The following is a 7,884-nucleotide window of genomic DNA, read 5'->3' as shown; positions in this document are numbered from 1 at the left end:
CGGTGCGGTGTGCATGCGTCTGTCCTTGTACTTGAGAGATGTTTTCCAATGGTCAGGGTTACACTTATTACACTGTTACACTTACTACACTTAATACACTATTACACTTATTACACTACACTATTACACTTCACTATTACACTTATCATATTACACGTGTCATAGCAGCATCTTCCAATAGTGTCTGTAATGTCAGTGTCATAATGCATTATAACCAATGTGTATTGGAATGTCTTACAAACATCAATATGATATAGCAGGACTTTGAGACCTTTAAGTAAAGTGGCAACATTCTTTAATGTTTATTAGCAGTTGTATCATTTTATAACACCCTAGCATGACTTTGTGACCTTTAAGTAAAGTGACAAAACTTTGCATAATATGCTATAGCATATTATTGATGTTTATAAGATATTATTCCATTTAATAAACACATTGTAATGCATTATAAAGATGACCTTAATATAAAGTGTTACCACAATTTTTTTAAAGATTGTCTAATGTTTATTTATTCTTACTCAGCCTTTTTATATTGACCACTCTTGATGTTTTTTTTGCATTATACCTGTGGGTCAGACCGTTTAACCCGTTTGGTCTAGTCCTTTATGTAGTTTATACAACCCTTTGGTCTCTATAGCACTTTAAATTGTGAAATGTTTCCTCTGCTGTGCCCCAGTTCCTATAAATTACACATTCTATGAAGAGTAATCTACCGGTATTCTATAATTCTATTCTTTAATATTCTTAGAGAAAATATTCAAATACGTATTTATGTCTACTCTGTGGTCCTTGCCTCTCCGAGTTCTCCTATATAATAGTTAACCCAGCTGTTGCTGTTGTTACCAGATACTGTACCTGATGAAGGTTGTGAGGCCGAAATGTACAGCTTACTAAACTGATGCTCTACATAAGTGAAGACAGTGTGCAGGACCTCTTTTCTCTCATTTGCACTGGTTGCCTGCTCCAAACCCACCTGTAGGTGTGAAAAAGGACTTTTTTTCTATAAAGCCATTAATAATGCAAAATCTTATCTTGTGTGGAATTAAATGCAACCTTTTCTTAAATGAAATTACACAAAGGATTATATAATATGTAAAGAGATAGACCAAAACATCACATCTTCCCAAGTGTTCAATGTATACGAGAGCACGGCTTAAAGCAAAAAGAAAAAGCCCAAGACTGAAAATGATTTTTTTTGCAAATCTCTGCACTGATCTCATTGACACCTATGAAATCCTCAGGACTGAAAGCTTTAAGCCCTGTATGAGAGTAATGTGCCATCTCATGTGGAATTTAGCATCCCATAACAAACACATGATTACCGACTCCATTCAAATAATTCTAGTGCTATAGTCATACATTTAACTGGCATTGTTTTGATGGACATAAAGCTGAAGACATTTCTGCAATGGCTGGAGCAACCTTCACGACAAGAACATTAATTTATTTAGAGCATTTATTTCAGAAAGAGATTTACAAATAGCTCCCCTCACACAATCAATCAAAACAGAACCCCTTTGTGTTTTAAGCATTATGTTATACTTTAGCTATTGAAAAATAGCAGCTCTACAAGCTCATAGCGCGGCACTCTGTGCCTTGCTACGAGCTTGTAGGTCTGCTATTTGTGAAGTTAGTGGTGCAACTCCGTGTGGGGGAGTTCCAGACCCACAGGACCCAGGGTCCTGGCCCAATTCCAGCGAGCCGCCCCGCGTCCGAAACGGTTGAGAAATGACAGTTACCGTGTGGGGGTCCCTCTACTGTACTGTCACTGTACTGGCACACCCGAAATCACCATATATACAGTTAATATGTGTGCGTTAGGTTGCGCACAGGTGGTGAAAAACAACCATGCTGTTTTCGTGCTCAGACGCACCCACCCAGCCACCCACCCACCGCTCCGTAAGAGAGGTTGCACCACTCAAAAATCGTGAAAATGTGACGCACATCTTTGAATATATATTCTTTCAGAGTGAGCATTTTTAACTAAAATCTTTGTTTCTGGGGGAGTCCCTGGAACAACATATTTTTAGATGGGGGTCGGCAGCGAATTACATATAATTTTCGGGATCCTTGACATGAAAATGTTTCAGAACCACTGACATAGAAACATAGGGTCTTTCAGAAAACGGTCAGGATTTAGAAGACATTTGTAGAATCGGTTTTAGTCGAAATGGGTCAATATTGACAGAAGGCACAGAGTCCTGGAATGCCGTCTGTGTAGTAACGTGGGTGTTCCCCACGCTTTCCATTCCCTGTGAAGCCAACGCAGTCCTTGAAGATCTCTCCGCACCCATGACACCGGATGATGGCAAATGGCTTCCTGGATTCCTCCAATATCCTTGGGTACTTGTCCCAGTTGGGTTCACCTGTTCCAAAAACAAAAGTAAAACAATTATGCTGTAGGAAAGCAATATAAATTGTATAAGGGTGATTTACTCACATACTGTATCACATTTTAATTACCATCCAGCCAAGCAAAGTGAGCCATTTCCCTGAAGGAATGGCTCATGGTGAGGTGCTGAAAGGCCTTGCACACAAGAGCCAGCCGCATGTATGCTGGGTCTCCCTCAGTTACAACAACCTCCAGCAGCAGCATGGTCAGGATCCAGTTAGGAAGCTAAAAGGCAAGAAAATGCAAAAACAATTACATCACCACCATCAATTTTAAATAAATAATCTGGTTCAAGTTCTTGCACTTTACCTTTAAGATCGGTGGTGTGTCTGGTGGCTATTGGAAAGAAAAACAAAATTGTAATTACTCATATATGTGGTGGTACTTGTATGACAGATTGCATATGTGAGAGAGTAATTGATGTTAACACTAACCCACCACTTCTTGGCGTAGCTGTGTTCTCCTGTCTCATGTGTCTAACATTAAAACAATAGAACCGTTATATTATATCAATGAGGTAGGACTTAGAATAGAACATTTGTGTTGGATTTATTTTACAATGAAATATAATAATATAATGTATTATTAATTTCATTCATTACAAATCATGCCGATCTGAAGACATACTAAATGACATACATTTCAGGCCAATTGAGACAGTTTACGAAAGTGGAAATCCATAATCTATCCATTTAACATCAAAGCTGTCATTACTGTACTCATTTTAACAAATTAACAATGCACTTCAACATTAGTTAACTATAAAGTGTTTGAAGCAACTGCGTGCATTATTAATCTATTTTACTGAAGCAACAGTATGCATTAGTAATCTATGGTACTGAAGCAACTGTATGCATTATTAATCTATGGTACTAAAGTGTTTGAATTGTATTTCAAACTGACCACTTCAGGCCACTTCCGGCGTCTTGCCAGCTTGAACACTGGAGCCTGGTCACCTCGCAGGAGTGCTCTGCACTGCTCCGTCCAGTGGGCAAAAACCTTTCCATGCCTTGAAAAGCCAATTGGACATAATTTTAGTTAAATTTGCCTCGTCATGCTGTAGTACTCAAAACTGCAACTACTTGGCAGGCAAGATGAGAGATGCCAAGGTGTCAAACAGAAACTAAGCAAATGACTTCCATTCTCACCAGTTAGCAAATCTGTTAAACACAAAGTACCCACCCTTCACTTAAACCAAACAGCTTTGTAAGTTCTTAGAGGAATTGTATCATACTGGTCAAGCTCAAAGCTCTCCACAAGGAGCAGACACCACCACTTCCGTATGACAGGCATGTCTTTCTAAAATAAAAGTGTCAAAAGTAGTTGAAATGCTCAATTCAATTAAAAATGAATTGGCCACCATAATAATCCAAGACAAATTAAAAGAAGAAGAAACTCACCACAGTGTAATCAAATGGCGCCTCTAATGCAATGTACAAGGTAGCCTGAAAATACAACACTTGTGTTTAGAACATCAATTAGTCTGAACTGAACTGGGTCAACACATTTATTCCATTTAATTGACACTTCTCAGCATCAGCATGAATACGCCACAGTCCTGTCCGACTGGTTGCTTCGGGAAACCCTGAAATATTTGAAGACGGAAATACCCATAAGGACTTTTCTGGGAAAAAACCCAAACAATATCCAGACAGTAACTAAAGTTACGACAGCAAAAATACCTTTATGTCTTGGCCAGTCTTCTCAACCCACTGCCCCGGAACGATCTTCTCCGCAAGATCCCTGTATTGATTAGGTCAACAGCAGTGTTAGAAAAACTGAAAAACTAAGGGAGCAAAAAACTGAACATGAACTTTACTAATAAGCATGCACATGTCACACAGACCATACTGAACACAGTCACAAGAGCATGCACACCAAATCCACCACCAGGAGACAAACGGTCATTCGAAACTGACCGGGAATGCACACAAGTGGCTCATATGCCTCATTTAGCTTTTGTCATTGATAGCTTTAAGTTGAGATGGACAGGAAACTGGGAGGAGGGGGCATGCAATTAAGATCGCGAACCCGCGATGAATAAGCGCATAGGTGCCCAGACCACTAGGCCAGCCCTTTTTGCGAACAAGGAGGCCACATGACTCCTGAACGTGTATTTCATTTTTTCAATGTCTTAACCTCAAAAGACACTGGTATCTGGGATCAAATCCTGCTCTCTGACCATACTTCGAATCCAGAAAGAGAATCTCTCTCTGGGTGGGCTTCAAGACCTAAAACACACCAAGTCTGGATTGTCAGCCTACAGTACATTTTGCTCTTGCCCATCGGGCAACCTGAAAGCACCTGAACAAGTTTTATTTACTTGCCAGGGGAAGTCAGGCAAAATGTAAAAAATAGATTACGTAACTCCCCATTATGTCATTGAGGTTTAACTAATTTGGATCAAATTAGACCAAATGGACCGAGCACACTGCTCTGCTGAAGCATATTCCAGGTCGCGGGGTTACGACAAACACCTTCTTACCAAACTGTGTGTACAGAGGGCAGGGAAAAGTAATGTAACTCTGGTTGCTGAACTGTTTTGGAGAAGTAAATAATTGAGCAATAGACCAAGGGAGATTTATACATAACAGTACATCACATGTTCAGGAATTGGTTGACTTGCTACTTACACACAACTGGAAGTGCCCAGGTGTCCAAATGGGAAGAAACAACATCTCTCTCTCCGAAGCATCACTCTGAGTTGGGGTCAACAACATAGAGCTGAGATTAGCCAAAATTAGACATCATAAGCATAAAGGTTTGCAGAACCATCCTCTAAGCCACAGGTTTCAACTTTGTGATACGAACTGGATTCTCTTATTTCTTTTTTTTACCGTTTAACCTTGCATGATCGCATCCCTACTCTGGGGGGGAGGGGGGATATTAGTCAAAATGGCAGATCTACAAAATCACTGTGTCGAAGAGGTTTGGTGTAAAGGGCGCAAAAAAGAGCAGACCAAGTACCTAGCCAAAGGTCAAGTTATATACAAAATATTGAGTTGTTACCAAGTGCATAGCCTACTTCTCCAAATGCATTTACAAAATGTAAATGCCCAGATCATAATACAAATGAGTACTTACAGGTAAACATGTCATTGGTTCAATGCCAGTGAGCCAAAGTGGTGAACTGTAGAGATCAGAAATGAAGATTATTTTTCCCTGTGGAAGAATGTACATGCATATTGAGCCTATATCATAGACTGTATAAACAAGAAATCACTGAATTAAAGTAGACAGTAGTACACACTGTACCTTGGATTCGGCAATCTGCGAGATGAGATTGAAGCATCCATTTCCCACCTGAAAATGTAACAGTAGCGTATGAATAAGACTTCAATAAAAAAGGAAATAAATAAAGAAAACCATTAGGCTATCCGTTACGCACAGCGGATTCCATCTGATGATTAGCCAAGCCCAAGGTCCAAAGGTCATGGCGGGACAGGACAGCACTGCCAGCTCTGACAATGAGCTCATCCCCAGGCCTCTCTTCATCCAAGATATAGTTGAGCTAATATAAAGTGACATATATACTATGAATGGATTGACATTTAAATTGTTTTGTCTTAACTTAGGCTACACATTGCTTTTTGTTATAGTTTAAAATGTTTTAGCATACCACTTGAATTTGACCACGGTGGAGTGGTGTCGTCCATGAGGCTCGGCAGGCCTGGGCATTTTCACACGTGACCCTCGCACAGTCTGGCCCACACAGATCTGCATCTAAAAGCACAATAACAAAAACAGCGTAATACAGGGACAATAAAAAAATTAGAAATTTGATACCATGTCAGAAAAAGTAGAGTTGGCTACCACTGTCTGGCTGGCTGACTGGCTGCACTGTTGAATTAGCCACCGTCCGTGGTGTCACAGCTCTTGTGCCATCTGTGGAGGGTTGTGACACAGAGAGAATAGAACACTGATCAGTGGAACAGTCAGGTTACATACTTGAAAAACACACCTATCTCTGTATTGGATATTCACCTAGCACTGCTTGTCCCATGTCAGACATTGAGATATTGCTCATCTGTGTCGACTTGAGGCCACATTGTAAACACCCTTTCAGCAGCTTGGCATTGGTCGCGGTGTTGCGGTGTTGAAGGATGTTCCTCATGACGAACACATGAGTCGATGGTGCCATGTTGTTCAGGAAGTAGTTGTTCTTTCTCATCATTCCAAAGAACTGCTCAGCCGCCTGACTATTAAGCGAACCCTGGAGCTCCGGAACTAGCTCTATTCTTCGGAGTATGTCAAAGGGATCCTTTGTGTTCGACTCATGCAGTTTGTCATAGAGGACATAATGCTGTGATGAGCCTGTGACTGGATGAGCATTAGGGTCGGGGTTGTTGTTCTTATTAACAAGCCATGGAAGGGACACCGTCAACTTCTTATTCTTTGCAGCCTCAAGGTTGTCAGCCGTAGGTTCTGCTAATCGTCCATGATATGGTTGGAATGGCGGGTGGAATGGCAGGGCTGGCAGACTGAGAAGGGCTGAACATCTGAACCGAAGGACTGGCGGACTGACCACTGTGCATCGCAGGGCTGGCAGACTGAGAAGGGCTGAACATCTGAACCAAAGGACTGGCGGACTGACCACTGTGCATCGCAGGGCTGGCAGACTGAGAAGGGCTGAACAGCTGAACCGAAGGACTGGCGGACTGACCACTGTGCATCGCAGGGCTGGCAGACTGAGAAGGGCTGAACATCTGAACCGAAGGACTGGCAGACTGACCACTGTGCATCGCAGGGCTGGCAGACTGAGAAGGGCTGAACATCTGAACCGAAGGACTGGCAGACTGACCACTGTGCATCGCCGGGCTGACCACTGTGCATCGCAGGGCTGGCGGACTGAGAAGGGCTGAACAGCTGACCCGAATGGAGTTTGCACTTCGGCAGGTGTTTTTTCATGGCATCAGCCCTTAAAAGGGTATTCTCACACCAGGGACAATGATAGTGTGCCTCTGATCTGCACTTAAGACCGCATCTAATGATGCGCAGATCTAGAGGGAGGGGGGGGGAGAGAGACATACAATATGAAAAATGCATATACAGTATATAATATACACACAGCACCAACTCATGAAGCGTTCTTACATTTCAAATGTATTTAAGGGGAAAGCCATCCTTCATAGACCACTGGCAGTCACTAGACTGACTCACTGAACACACAAATTGCATGCGTTGCAGAGATGGAACCTGGGTGAAATGAGTGCATGAATAACACACCCTGCCTGGTCAAGGCCAACAGTCTGAATACTGAATGAGTCCCAATGTAAATTTGAAAGATAATGGGAATGCCTCCTCTCTACAGTACACCCAGACATACATTGTCCTCACTCACTCCTAAAAAATAAAATAAAAAAAAGCTTATACATACCTTCAAAAGTGAGTGCAGTTTTAATATGAGCATTTATATGCTTCTGCAATGCCCCAATTCTGGCTGGTTTGAAGTGTACACACCAACAGCAGTGGTACAGTGTACAGCAGGTTGT

The 7,884-nt window shown here is 41.7% G+C and overlaps 1 long non-coding RNA gene across 1 annotated transcript; it reads right to left on the bottom strand.

Annotated features, from left to right (window-relative positions):
• Nucleotides 1–4,088: 4,088 nt before the first annotated feature.
• On the bottom strand, nt 4,089–5,537 carry LOC306933264. The gene is made up of 3 exons (XR_013791206.1): nt 5,477–5,537; nt 5,026–5,091; nt 4,089–4,135 (listed from the first exon to the last, which is right to left on the bottom strand). It is a non-coding gene; the product is annotated as an uncharacterized lncRNA (long non-coding RNA).
• Between the last annotated feature and the right edge of the window lie 2,347 nt (nt 5,538–7,884).

The sequence above is a fragment of the Electrona antarctica genome (genome assembly GCF_951216825.1).
Source record: "Electrona antarctica genome assembly, chromosome: 12".
Taxonomy (NCBI): domain Eukaryota; kingdom Metazoa; phylum Chordata; class Actinopteri; order Myctophiformes; family Myctophidae; genus Electrona; species Electrona antarctica.
Note: the sequence above shows the minus strand (reverse complement) of the source record. Positions and strands in the feature narration are given on the sequence as shown.